The following is a 13,590-nucleotide window of genomic DNA, read 5'->3' as shown; positions in this document are numbered from 1 at the left end:
ATTTCAGTTCATATTTCATCGCTCCCAAGTTCATTTATTATTTAACTGGTTCCAGCCAGTATCCACTCCGTGCTAACAACAGTCTGGTTCCAGCCAGTATCCACAGCAGCTGTTTTATCTTCAGCAACCCAGCTTTTCCTGGAACACCAGCTGGCACAATCCTGGGTTATCTCCATTGCTACAGTCGGGCCTGGTAAGGACTTTCCATCTAGAAGATCATAAGAACTATCTCACACTACCAGTGCCCTGTGGCTCCTGCCATCCTGTAGTACCCAGGAACTGTATTTATTCTTTGCTGACTTTTACGTTTTCTTTTACTACTGCTGTGTTGCGGAGTTGTCATAATAAACATCATTGACTTTTATCCTAGTTGTCGTGGTCACGCCTTCGGGCAGTTATTATTCATGTTACTTACATGTCCAGGGGTCTGATACAACCTCCCAGGTTCCGGTACATCTCAGCCCCTACAACTGAGGCTGCCTCCCGTCAGCTCAGGCCCTCAGTTGTGACAGTAAGCACTGACCTAATGAATCCAGCCGGAGACCAGGATCAAGCGGCCAGGCCGATGCAAGAACTGGCAGCCCGACTAGAACATCAGGAGGCTGCACAGGGCCACATCATCCGCTGTCTCCAGGATCTCTCTACTCGGCTGGATGGGATTCAGACAACTCTCCGTGGATCAGGCGCGTCTGGTGCATCAACCACAGTGACTCCAGCTATAACCCCACCCACCTTACCCATTTCTGCTCCACGTCTTCATCTTCCAACGCCAGCAAAATTTGACGGATCTCCAAGATTCTGCAGGGGATTTCTCAACCAGTGTGAGATTCAGTTTGAGCTACAACCTGGCAATTTTCCCAGTGACCGTACAAAAATTGCCTACATTATTTCTCTTCTCAGTGGCTCAGCCCTTGATTGGGCATCACCGTTATGGGAGAGGTCCGACACCCTGCTATCTTCCTACACTGCCTTCGTGTCAACATTCAGGCGCATCTTCGACGAGCCAGGCCGGGTAACCTCAGCTTCATCCGAGATTCTCCGTTTACGCCAGGGGTCACGTACTGTAGGACAATATCTGATACAGTTCCAGATCCTGGCATCCGAACTGGCATGGAACGACGAGGCCCTGTATGCTGCATTCTGGCATGGCTTATCTGAGCGTATTAAAGATGAGTTAGCTACCAGAGACTTACCTTCTAAGTTAGATGAGCTAATCTCACTCTGCACGAAAGTTGATTTACGTTTCAGAGAGAGAGCAACTGAGCGTGGAAGATCATCTGCTCCAAAATCTTCTGCTCCTCCTCCTCGTCAACTGTCACCATCTAAAGATGAGCCCATGCAACTTGGCCGTTCCCGTTTAACTCCTGCTGAGCGCCGAAGACGTCTCTCCGAGTTTCTCTGTCTCTATTGTGCAGCTCCGTCTCACACCATTAATGCCTGTCCCAAACTCCAAATCCTAGCTCGCCAAGGAGAGGGCCGGCTAGGAGTAATGATCTCCTCTCCATCTCCTCAAGATTGTAATCTCCCAGTCTCGCTTCAAGTTGCTCAACGTTATCGGAACGTCATTGCCCTCCTTGATTCCGGAGCAGCTGGGAACTTTATTACCGAAGCCTATGTTAAACGGTGGTCCCTACCCACCGAGAGACTTCCTTCGTCCATTTCTTTAACTGCCGTGGATGGCAGCAAAATTTTTGATGCAGTTATTTCTTTAAGGACTCTACCAGTTCGTCTGAGAGTGGGAGTTCTTCATTCCGAACTTATTTCTTTTTTAGTGATTCCAAGAGCCACACATCCTGTGGTCCTGGGCCTTCCATGGCTCCGTCTTCACAATCCTACAATTGATTGGACGACTACGCAAATCCTGGCATGGGGTTCCTCCTGTGCTGAGACATGTTTGTTTAAAGTATTGCCTGTCTGTTCTTCCTCCCCCAGGTCGTCTGATGTTCCACCTCCTCCATATCAAGATTTCACGGATGTGTTCAGTAAAGCTTCTGCTGATATCCTTCCTCCTCATAGAGAATGGGACTGTCCGATTGATCTCGTTCCAGGGAAGGTTCCACCTCGAGGCCGAACTTATCCGTTGTCTCTGCCTGAGACGCATTCTATGGAGGAATATATTAAAGAGAACCTAGCAAAGGGGTTCATTCGACCTTCTTCTTCTCCAGCCGGCGCAGGCTTCTTTTTTGTAAAAAAGAAAGATGGTGGTCTGCGGCCGTGCATCGACTACAGAGGTTTGAACGACATTACCATCAAGAACCGTTATCCTTTACCCCTGATTACTGAGCTCTTTGACAGAGTTAGCGGAGCTACCATCTTTACAAAGCTGGACTTGCGAGGTGCATACAATCTCATCCGGATCCGTGAGGGTGACGAGTGGAAGACCGCCTTTAACACCCGTGACGGACATTATGAGTACCTTGTCATGCCCTTCGGATTGAGCAATGCTCCAGCTGTCTTCCAGCATTTTGTCAATGAGATCTTCAGAGACATTCTATACCGTCATGTCGTGGTCTATCTAGACGATATCCTCATTTTTGCCAACGATTTAGAGGAACATCGTTTTTGGGTTAAAGAGGTTCTGTCCCGTCTCCGTGTCAATCATCTCTATTGCAAATTAGAAAAATGCGTCTTTGAAGTCAAGTCCATTCCGTTTCTAGGGTACATTGTGTCCGGTTCCGGACTAGAGATGGATCCTGAGAAACTACAAGCAATCCAAAATTGTCCGGTACCCTTAACCCTCAAAGGGGTCCAGAGGTTCTTAGGGTTCGCCAACTATTACCGAAAGTTTATACGAGACTTTTCCACCATTGTGGCGCCTATTACTGCTTTCACTAAGAAGGGTGCTAACCCGTCCAAGTGGTCTGAAGAAGCCATGCAAGCATTTCATCTTTTAAAACAAAGGTTCATCTCTGCGCCTGTTCTGAAACAGCCTGACATCGACTCTCCTTTCATCTTAGAGGTGGATGCCTCCTCCGTTGGAGTAGGAGCGGTGTTATCTCAGAGGGCTAAAGATGGCCATTTACACCCTTGCAGTTTCTTCTCCCGGAAGTTCTCCCCAGCTGAGCGCAACTATGCCATTGGCGACCAGGAGTTGCTAGCCATCAAGCTCGCTCTAGAAGAGTGGAGGTATCTGTTGGAGGGAGCTTCTCATTCAATCACCATACTTACAGACCACAAGAACCTTTTATACCTGAAGGGCGCACAATGTCTCAACCCTCGTCAGGCCAGATGGGCACTTTTCTTTTCCAGGTTCGACTTTAAACTCCAGTTCTGTCCGGGCTCTCAGAATCGCAAGGCCGATGCCCTTTCCCGCTCATGGGAGCAAGAAAATGAGTCAGAGTCTTCAGACAAGCATCCTATTATAAATCCGTTGGCATTCTCCACGGTAGGGATGGACTCTACGCCCCCATCAGGGAAAAGTTTTGTGAAGCCGATGCTAAGGAAGAAGCTCATGCATTGGGCCCATGCTTCCCGTTTTGCCGGACATACAGGTATCCAAAAAACCCTGGAGTTTATCTCTAGGTCCTATTGGTGGCCAACTCTGAAAAAGGACGTCTTGGAGTTTATTGCATCTTGCCCAAAGTGTGCCCAACATAAAGTATCCCGCCAGTCGCCTGCGGGGCAACTGGTTCCACTATCCATTCCCCGTCGACCATGGACCCACTTGTCGATGGATTTCATTACAGACTTACCCATGTGCAACAAGTTCAATACCATCTGGGTGGTAGTTGACCGGTTCACCAAGATGGCACACTTCATTCCTCTCACCGGTCTTCCGTCAGCTTCCAAGTTGGCTCAAGTATTCATACAAGAGATCTTCCGACTCCACGGTCTTCCTGAAGAAATTATCTCAGATCGAGGAGTTCAATTCACAGCCAAATTCTGGCGAAGTTTATGTCAAGTCCTCCAAGTCAAGCTAAAGTTTTCCACGGCTTACCATCCTCAGACCAATGGTCAAACCGAGAGGGTGAATCAGGACTTGGAGGCCTTCCTCCGCATCTATGTGTCCTCCTCTCAAGATGACTGGGTTCAATTACTTCCCTGGGCCGAGTTCTGTCATAACAACCAGTATCATTCTTCATCTGCTTCAACACCATTCTTCACTAACTTTGGATTCCACCCTAAAGTCCCTGAGTTCCAACCGCTTCCAGCAACTTCTGTCCCCGCAGTGGATATCACCTTGCATCAGTTTGCCAATATCTGGAAGAGCGTACGATCAGCTCTGCTCAAGGCATCGTTCAGGTACAAGAAGTTTGCGGATAAGAAGCGTCGAGCAGTTCCTGCTCTCAAGGTGGGTGATCGGGTATGGTTATCCACGAAGAATTTGAGGTTAAGAGTTCCCAGTATGAAGTTTGCACCTCGCTATATCGGTCCTTTCAAGATTGAACAAGTCATCAATCCTGTTGCTTACAGACTCCAGTTGCCTCCCTTCTTAAAAATACCCAGGACATTCCATGTTTCCCTGTTGAAACCGCTGATCTTGAATCGGTTTCATTCCTCACTTCCTCCAACTCCGAAAGTCCAAACTCAACGAGGCGTTGAGTATGAAGTGGCCAAGATCCTGGACTCACGTCACCGTTACGGTCAACTACAATATCTTATTGACTGGAAAGGTTATGGTCCTGAGGAACGTTCATGGACCAATGCTTCTGATGTCCATGCTCCTGCCTTGGTCCGGAGATTCCATTCCAAGTTTCCTCAAAAGCCAAAGAAGTGTCCTGGGGCCACTCCTAAAGGGGGGGGTGCTGTCACGATCCGGGTATCTGGACGCCATTTCTTACCCATCAGATGCCTCCTAAGGCTGGCTCAGCGCTCCAGGACCGGATCCCATCTGTTATCCTAATGTTCACATTCCTGCATCCTCTCCTGTCTCTCTGAGACGCTGTCACAGTAACGCCTTATTACATCTGGCATGGCGTCTCCCGCGGCCTCCGCCGCCGTCCCTGAGCTTCTGCATGCAGAGTGTCAGAGTGGCGATTACGTCAGCCGCGGCCTCCGCTGTGTCCGCGTGGTTGGATGTGCACTTGTCAGCCTGGCGTCTCCTGTCTCCAGTGGCCGGCGCCGCCATTACTGTTTTCATTACCACATGGATTACAAACCAAACTTCCCTCCAAGTGTCTGCATGGGCGCAGCCATCTTGGATTCTGTCAGCTGATCATTTCCTCCAATCTGTTGTCAGTATTGTTAATCTGCATAATTGCCTAGCCAATCCCTTCCTTGCTGCAGGTATAAATACACTGTGCCTGAGCAAGGAAGGCGTCAGTGCTTTGGTTGTCAAACCTAGTTCCTGTTTGTCTCTCTCCTGTGATTGTCTTCCAGGTTCCAGCTCCTGTCTCAAGACTTCCACCATAGAGACCCGCACCAGCATTCCACCTGCGGTGTAGCCTGACTCTCCAATCCATTGTGGATTCATCTGTTTCCAGCTACAACATTACCTGCTTCCAGCTCAGCTTCCAGCAGAGTACAGCTTCCCTTAAAGGGCCGGTGTCCTTTCTACACTTTACCACTCTCCACCGGTATTATTATTTCTCCGCTCTCAAGTTCTACATTTCAGTTCATATTTCATCGCTCCCAAGTTCATTTATTATTTAACTGGTTCCAGCCAGTATCCACTCCGTGCTAACAACAGTCTGGTTCCAGCCAGTATCCACAGCAGCTGTTTTATCTTCAGCAACCCAGCTTTTCCTGGAACACCAGCTGGCACAATCCTGGGTTATCTCCATTGCTACAGTCGGGCCTGGTAAGGACTTTCCATCTAGAAGATCATAAGAACTATCTCACACTACCAGTGCCCTGTGGCTCCTGCCATCCTGTAGTACCCAGGAACTGTATTTATTCTTTGCTGACTTTTACGTTTTCTTTTACTACTGCTGTGTTGCGGAGTTGTCATAATAAACATCATTGACTTTTATCCTAGTTGTCGTGGTCACGCCTTCGGGCAGTTATTATTCATGTTACTTACATGTCCAGGGGTCTGATACAACCTCCCAGGTTCCGGTACATCTCAGCCCCTACAACTGAGGCTGCCTCCCGTCAGCTCAGGCCCTCAGTTGTGACACTTAATGGATGACGAGTGACGACACAGAGGTAGGTACAGCAGTGGCCTACCGTACTGCTATATATAGTATACTGGTGGACACTGTCAGCAAACTGCAAAACTAAAATGCACCACAGGTAAAGAATGTAGATGGATAGTATACTTAATGGATGACGAGTGACGACACAGAGGTAGGTACACAGCAGTGGCCTACCGTACTGCTATATATAGTATACTGGTGGACACTGTCAGCAAACTGCAAAACTAAAATGCACCACAGGTATAGAATGTAGATGGACAGTATACTTAATGGATGACGAGTGACGACACAGAGGTAGGTACAGCAGTGGCCTACCGTACTACTATATATAGTATACTGGTGGACACTGTCAGCAAACTGCAAAACTAAAATGCACCACAGGTATAGAATGTAGATGGATAGTATACTTAATGGATGATGAGTGACGACACAGAGGTAGGTACAGCAGTGGCCTACCGTACTGCTATATATATTATACTGGTGGACACTGTCAGCAAACTGCAAAACTAAAATGCACCACAGGTATAGAATGTAGATCATGGATAGTATACTTAATGGATGACGACACAGAGGTAGGTACAGCAGTGCACTCTGCACTGTACTCCTCCTATATAATATTAATTATACTGGTGGTCCCCAGTCCCCACAATAAAGCAGCACACTGAGCACAGATATGGAGTGTTTTTCAGGCAGACAACGTATACTGGTGGTCACTGTCAGCAAAACTCTGCACTGTACTCCTGCTATAGCTGGTCCCCAGTCCCCACAATTAAGCAGTGTGAGCACTCAGCACAGATATATTATGCAGCACACTGAGCATAGATATGGTATGGAGCGTTTTTTTCAGGCAGAGAACGGATAAAAACTGGTGGTCACTTATCAGCAAAACTCTGCACTGTACTCCTAACAGCTGCTCCCCAATCCTCCCCACAATTAAGCAATAAACAACCAATCAACTATCTTCTACAATAAACGGAGAGGACGCCAGCCACGTCCTCTCCCTATCATCTCCAATGCATGAGTGAAAATGGCGGCGACGCGCGGCTGCTTATATAGAATCCGAATCTCGCGAGAATCCGACAGCGGGATGATGACGTTCGGGCGCGCCCGGGTTAGCCGAGCAAGGCGGGAAGGTTCGAACCTGCCTCGGACCCGTGTAAACAAGGCCGCTCATCACTAAGTTTTACCCAAGCTCGAGCTACGTTTTCCAGTCGCTCGAGTAATCGTAGTATGATTGACAGGAAGTGGGTGTTTCTCGGTGGCAACTTGGCATTTTCAGGGAGTGTGCTGAAAAACGCAGGCGTGCCAGGCAAAAACGCAGGAGTGGCTGGAGAAACGGGGGAGTAGCTGGCCAAACGCAGGGCAAGTTTGTGACGTCAAACCAGGAACTGAACAGACTGCATTCATCGCAAGATAGGAGTAGGTCTGGAGCTACTCAGAAATGGCAGGAAATGTTTCCTGTGCAGTTCTGCTATCCTTTCGTTTGCACTTTTGCTAAGCTAAGATACACTCCCAGAGGGCGGCGGCCTAGCGTGTGCACTGCTGCTAAAAGCAGCTAGCGAGCGATCAACTCGGAATGAGGGCCATTGTCTCTACTATGTGGGGTATATGTAGAGGACGTATGATTGGCATGTGAAATCATTATACATTTTCAAACAGAATCTGGAAAGACTTGAATTGCAAGTGTAGCCTTTTGTCCGTCTGTATTGTGATCTAGCAGCATACTCTCAGGGACCTACTTTTGGAGATATTTATATTCACAACCAGAGCCAACTCAGGGCCGATTTATCAACCTTATTTTAGATTCACTTAGTGATGAGCGGGTTCGGTTCCTCGGAAATCGAACCCCCCCGAACTTCACCCATTTTACACGGGTCCGAGGCATACTCGGATTCTCCCGTATGGCTCGGTTAACCCGAGCGCGCCCGAACGTCATCATCCCGCTGTCGGATTCTCGCGAGATTCGGATTCTATATAAGCAGCCGCGCGTCGCCGCCATTTTCACTAGAGATGAGCGGGTTCGGTTTCTCTGAATCCGAACCCGCACGAACTTCATGTTTTTTTTCACGGGTCCGAGCGACTCGGATCTTCCCGCCTTGCTCGGTTAACCCGAGCGCGCCCGAACGTCATCATGACGCTGTCGGATTCTCGCGAGACTCGGATTCTATATAAGGAGCCGCGCGTCGCCGCCATTTTCACACGTGCATTGAGATTGATAGGGAGAGGACGTGGCTGGCGTCCTCTCCATTTAGATTAGAAGAGAGAGAGAGAGAGATTGACCTGATTTACTGGAGATTAGGAGTACTGTAGAACTGTAGAGAGTGCAGAGTTTACTAGTGACTGACCACAGTGACCACCAGACAGTGCAGTTTTATTTAATATATCCGTTCTCTGCCTGAAAAAAACGATACACAGTGACTCAGTCACATACCATATCTGTGTGCACTGCTCAGCCCAGTGTGCTGCATCATCTATGTATATATCTGACTGTGCTCAGCTCACACATCTTATAATTGTGGGGGAGACTGGGGAGCACTGCAGTGCCAGTTATAGGTTATAGCAGGAGCCAGGAGTACATATTATTATTAAAATTAAACAGTGCACACTTTTGCTGCAGGAGTGCCACTGCCAGTGTGACTGACCAGTGACCTGACCACACTGACCACCAGTATAGTTAGTAGTATAGTATACTATATTGTGATTGCCTGAAAAAGTTAAACACTCGTATCTGACTGTGCTCAGCTCACACATCTTATAATTGTGGGGGAGACTGGGGAGCACTGCAGTGCCAGTTATAGGTTATAGCAGGAGCCAGGAGTACATATTATTATTAAAATTAAACAGTGCACACTTTTGCTGCAGGAGTGCCACTGCCAGTATGACTGACCAGTGACCTGACCACACTGACCACCAGTATAGTTAGTAGTATAGTATACTATATTGTGATTGCCTGAAAAAGTTAAACACTCGTCGTGTGACTTCACTTGTGTGGTGTTTTTTTTTTTATTCTATAAAAAACTCATTCTGCTGACAGACAGTGTCCAGCAGGTCCGTCATTATATAATATATACCTGTCCGGCTGCAGTAGTGATATATATATATTTTTTATATCATTATTTATCATCCAGTCGCAGCAGACACAGTACGGTAGTTCACGGCTGTAGCTACCTCTGTGTCGGCACTCGGCAGTCCGTCCATAATTGTATACCACCTACCCGTGGTTTTTTTTTCTTTCTTCTTTATACATACATACTACTACTACATCTCTTTATCAACCAGTCTATATTAGCAGCAGACACAGTACAGTACGGTAGTCCACGGCTGTAGCTACCTCTGTGTCGGCACTCGGCAGTCCGTCCATAATTGTATACCACCTACCCGTGGTTTTTTTTTCTTTCTTCTTTATACATACATACTACTACTACTACATCTCTTTATCAACCAGTCTATATTAGCAGCAGACACAGTACAGTACGGTAGTCCACGGCTGTAGCTACCTCTGTGTCGGCACTGGGCAGTCCGTCCATAATTGTATACCACCTACCCGTGTTTTTTTTTTCTTTCTTCTTTATACATACATACTACTACTACATCTCTTTATCAACCAGTCTATATTAGCAGCAGACACAGTACAGTACGGTAGTCCACGGCTGTAGCTACCTCTGTGTCGGCACTGGGCAGTCCGTCCATAATTGTATACCACCTACCCGTGGTTTTTTTTTCTTTCTTCTTTATACATACATACTACTACTACTACATCTCTTTATCAACCAGTCTATATTAGCAGCAGACACAGTACAGTACGGTAGTCCACGGCTGTAGCTACCTCTGTGTCGGCACTGGGCAGTCCGTCCATAATTGTATACCACCTACCCGTGGTTTTTTTTTCTTTCTTCTTTATACATACATACTACTACTACATCTCTTTATCAACCAGTCTATATTAGCAGCAGACACAGTACAGTACGGTAGTCCACGGCTGTAGCTACCTCTGTGTCGGCACTGGGCAGTCCGTCCATAATTGTATACCACCTACCCGTGGTTTTTTTTTCTTTCTTCTTTATACATACATACTACTACTACTACATCTCTTTATCAACCAGTCTATATTAGCAGCAGACACAGTACAGTACGGTAGTCCACGGCTGTAGCTACCTCTGTGTCGGCACTGGGCAGTCCGTCCATAATTGTATACCACCTACCCGTGGTTTTTCTTTCTTTCTTCTTTATACATACATACTACTACTACATCTCTTTATCAACCAGTCTATATTAGCAGCAGACACAGTACAGTACGGTAGTCCACGGCTGTAGCTACCTCTGTGTCGGCACTGGGCAGTCCGTCCATAATTGTATACCACCTACCCGTGGTTTTTTTTTCTTTCTTCTTTATACATACATACTACTACTACATCTCTTTATCAACCAGTCTATATTAGCAGCAGACACAGTACAGTACGGTAGTCCACGGCTGTAGCTACCTCTGTGTCGGCACTCAGCAGTCCATCCATAATTGTATACTAGTATCCATCCATCTCCATTGTTTACCTGAGGTGCCTTTTAGTTGTGCCTATTAAAATATGGAGAACAAAAATGTTGAGGTTCCAAAATTAGGGAAAGATCAAGATTCACTTCCACCTCGAGCTGAAGCTGCTGCCACTAGTCATGGCCGAGACGATGAAATGCCAGCAACGTCGTCTGCCAAGGCCGATGCCCAATGTCATAGTACAGAGCATGTCAAATCCAAAACACCAAATATCAGTAAAAAAAGGACTCCAAAACCTAAAATAAAATTGTCGGAGGAGAAGCGTAAACTTGCCAATATGCCATTTACCACACGGAGTGGCAAGGAACGGCTGAGGCCCTGGCCTATGTTCATGGCTAGTGGTTCAGCTTCACATGAGGATGGAGGCACTCAGCCTCTCGCTAGAAAAATGAAAAGACTCAAGCTGGCAAAAGCAGTAGCACCGCAAAGAACTGTGCGTTCTTCGAAATCCCAAATCCACAAGGAGAGTCCAATTGTGTCGGTTGCGATGCCTGACCTTCCCAACACTGGACATGAAGAGCATGCGCCTTCCACCATTTGCACGCCCCCTGCAAGTGCTGGAAGGAGCACCCGCAGTCCAGTTCCTGATAGTCAGATTGAAGATGTCAGTGTTGAAGTACACCAGGATGAGGAGGATATGGGTGTTGCTGGCGCTGGGGAGGAAATTGACCAGGAGGATTCTGATGGTGAGGTGGTTTGTTTAAGTCAGGCACCCGGGGAGACACCTGTTGTCCGTGGGAGGAATAGGGCCGTTGACATGCCTGGTGAAAATACCAAAAAAATCAGCTCTTCGGTGTGGAAGTATTTCACCAGAAATGCGGACAACAGGTGTCAAGCCGTGTGTTCCCTTTGTCAAGCTGTAATAAGTAGGGGTAAGGACATTAACCACCTCGGAACATCCTCCCTTATACGTCACCTGCAGCGCATTCATAATAAGTCAGTGACAAGTTCAAAAACTTGGGCCGACAGCGGAAGCAGTCCACTGACCAGTAAATCCCTTCCTCTTGTAACCAAGCTCACGCAAACCACCCCACCAACTCCCTCAGTGTCAATTTCCTCCTTCCCCAGGAATGCCAATAGTCCTGCAGGCCATGTCACTGGCAATTCTGACGAGTCCTCTCCTGCCTGGGATTCCTCCGATGCATCCTTGCGTGTAACGCCTACTGCTGCTGGCGCTGCTGTTGTTGCTGCTGGGAGTCGATGGTCATCCCAGAGGGGAAGTCGTAAGCCCACTTGTACTACTTCCAGTAAGCAATTGACTGTCCAACAGTCCTTTGCGAGGAAGATGAAATATCACAGCAGTCATCCTGTTGCAAAGCGGATAACTGAGTCCTTGACAACTATGTTGGTGTTAGACGTGCGTCCGGTATCCGCCGTTAGTTCACAGGGAACTAGACAATTTATTGAGGCAGTGTGCCCCCGTTACCAAATACCATCTAGGTTCCACTTCTGTAGGCAGGCGATACCGAGAATGTACACGGACGTCAGAAAAAGACTCACCAGTGTCCTAAAAAATGCAGTTGTACCCAATGTCCACTTAACCACGGACATGTGGACAAGTGGAGCAGGGCAGGGTCAGGACTATATGACTGTGACAGCCCACTGGGTAGATGTATGGACTCCCGCCGCAAGAACAGCAGCGGCGGCACCAGAAGCAGCATCTCGCAAACGCCAACTCTTTCCTAGGTAGGCTACGCTTTGTATCACCGCTTTCCAGAATACGCACACAGCTGAAAACCTCTTACGGCAACTGAGGAAGATCATCGCAGAATGGCTTACCCCAATTGGACTCTCCTGTGGATTTGTGGCATCGGACAACGCCAGCAATATTGTGTGTGCATTAAATATGGGCAAATTCCAGCACGTCCCATGTTTTGCACATACCTTGAATTTGGTGGTGCAGAATTTTTTAAAAAACGACAGGGGCGTGCAAGAGATGCTGTCGGTGGCCAGAAGAATTGCGGGACACTTTCGGCGTACAGGCACCACGTACAGAAGACTGGAGCACCACCAAAAACTACTGAACCTGCCCTGCCATCATCTGAAGCAAGAAGTGGTAACGAGGTGGAATTCAACCCTCTATATGCTTCAGAGGTTGGAGGAGCAGCAAAAGGCCATTCAAGCCTATACAATTGAGCACGATATAGGAGGTGGAATGCACCTGTCTCAAGTGCAGTGGAGAATGATTTCAACGTTGTGCAAGGTTCTGATGCCCTTTGAACTTGCCACACGTGAAGTCAGTTCAGACACTGCCAGCCTGAGTCAGGTCATTCCCCTCATCAGGCTTTTGCAGAAGAAGCTGGAGACATTGAAGGAGGAGCTAACACGGAGCGATTCCGCTAGGCATGTGGGACTTGTGGCTGGAGCCCTTAATTCGCTTAACAAGGATTCACGGGTGGTCAATCTGTTGAAATCAGAGCACTACATTTTGGCCACCGTGCTCGATCCTAGATTTAAAACCTACCTTGGATCTCTCTTTCCGGCAGACACAAGTCTGCTGGGGTTGAAAGACCTGCTGGTGAGAAAATTGTCAAGTCAAGCGGAACGCGACCTGTCAACATCTCCTCCTTCACATTCTCCCGCAACTGGGGGTGCGAGGAAAAGGCTCAGAATTCCGAGCCCACCCGCTGGCGGTGATGCAGGGCAGTCTGGAGCGACTGCTGATGCTGACATCTGGTCCGGACTGAAGGACCTGACAACGATTACGGACATGTCGTCTACTGTCACTGCATATGATTCTCTCAACATTGAAAGAATGGTGGAGGATTATATGAGTGACCGCATCCAAGTAGGCACGTCACACAGTCCGTACTTATACTGGCAGGAAAAAGAGGCAATTTGGAGGCCCTTGCACAAACTGGCTTTATTCTACCTAAGTTGCCCTCCCACAAGTGTGTACTCCGAAAGAGTGTTTAGTGCCGCCGCTCACCTTGTCAGCAATCGGCGTACGAGGTTACATCCAGAAAA

This window comes from Pseudophryne corroboree, chromosome 4 (assembly GCF_028390025.1).
Source record: "Pseudophryne corroboree isolate aPseCor3 chromosome 4, aPseCor3.hap2, whole genome shotgun sequence".
Classification (NCBI taxonomy): Eukaryota; Metazoa; Chordata; class Amphibia; order Anura; family Myobatrachidae; genus Pseudophryne; species Pseudophryne corroboree.
The sequence above is the reverse complement of the archived record's forward strand: the minus strand, read 5'-3'. Positions refer to the sequence as shown.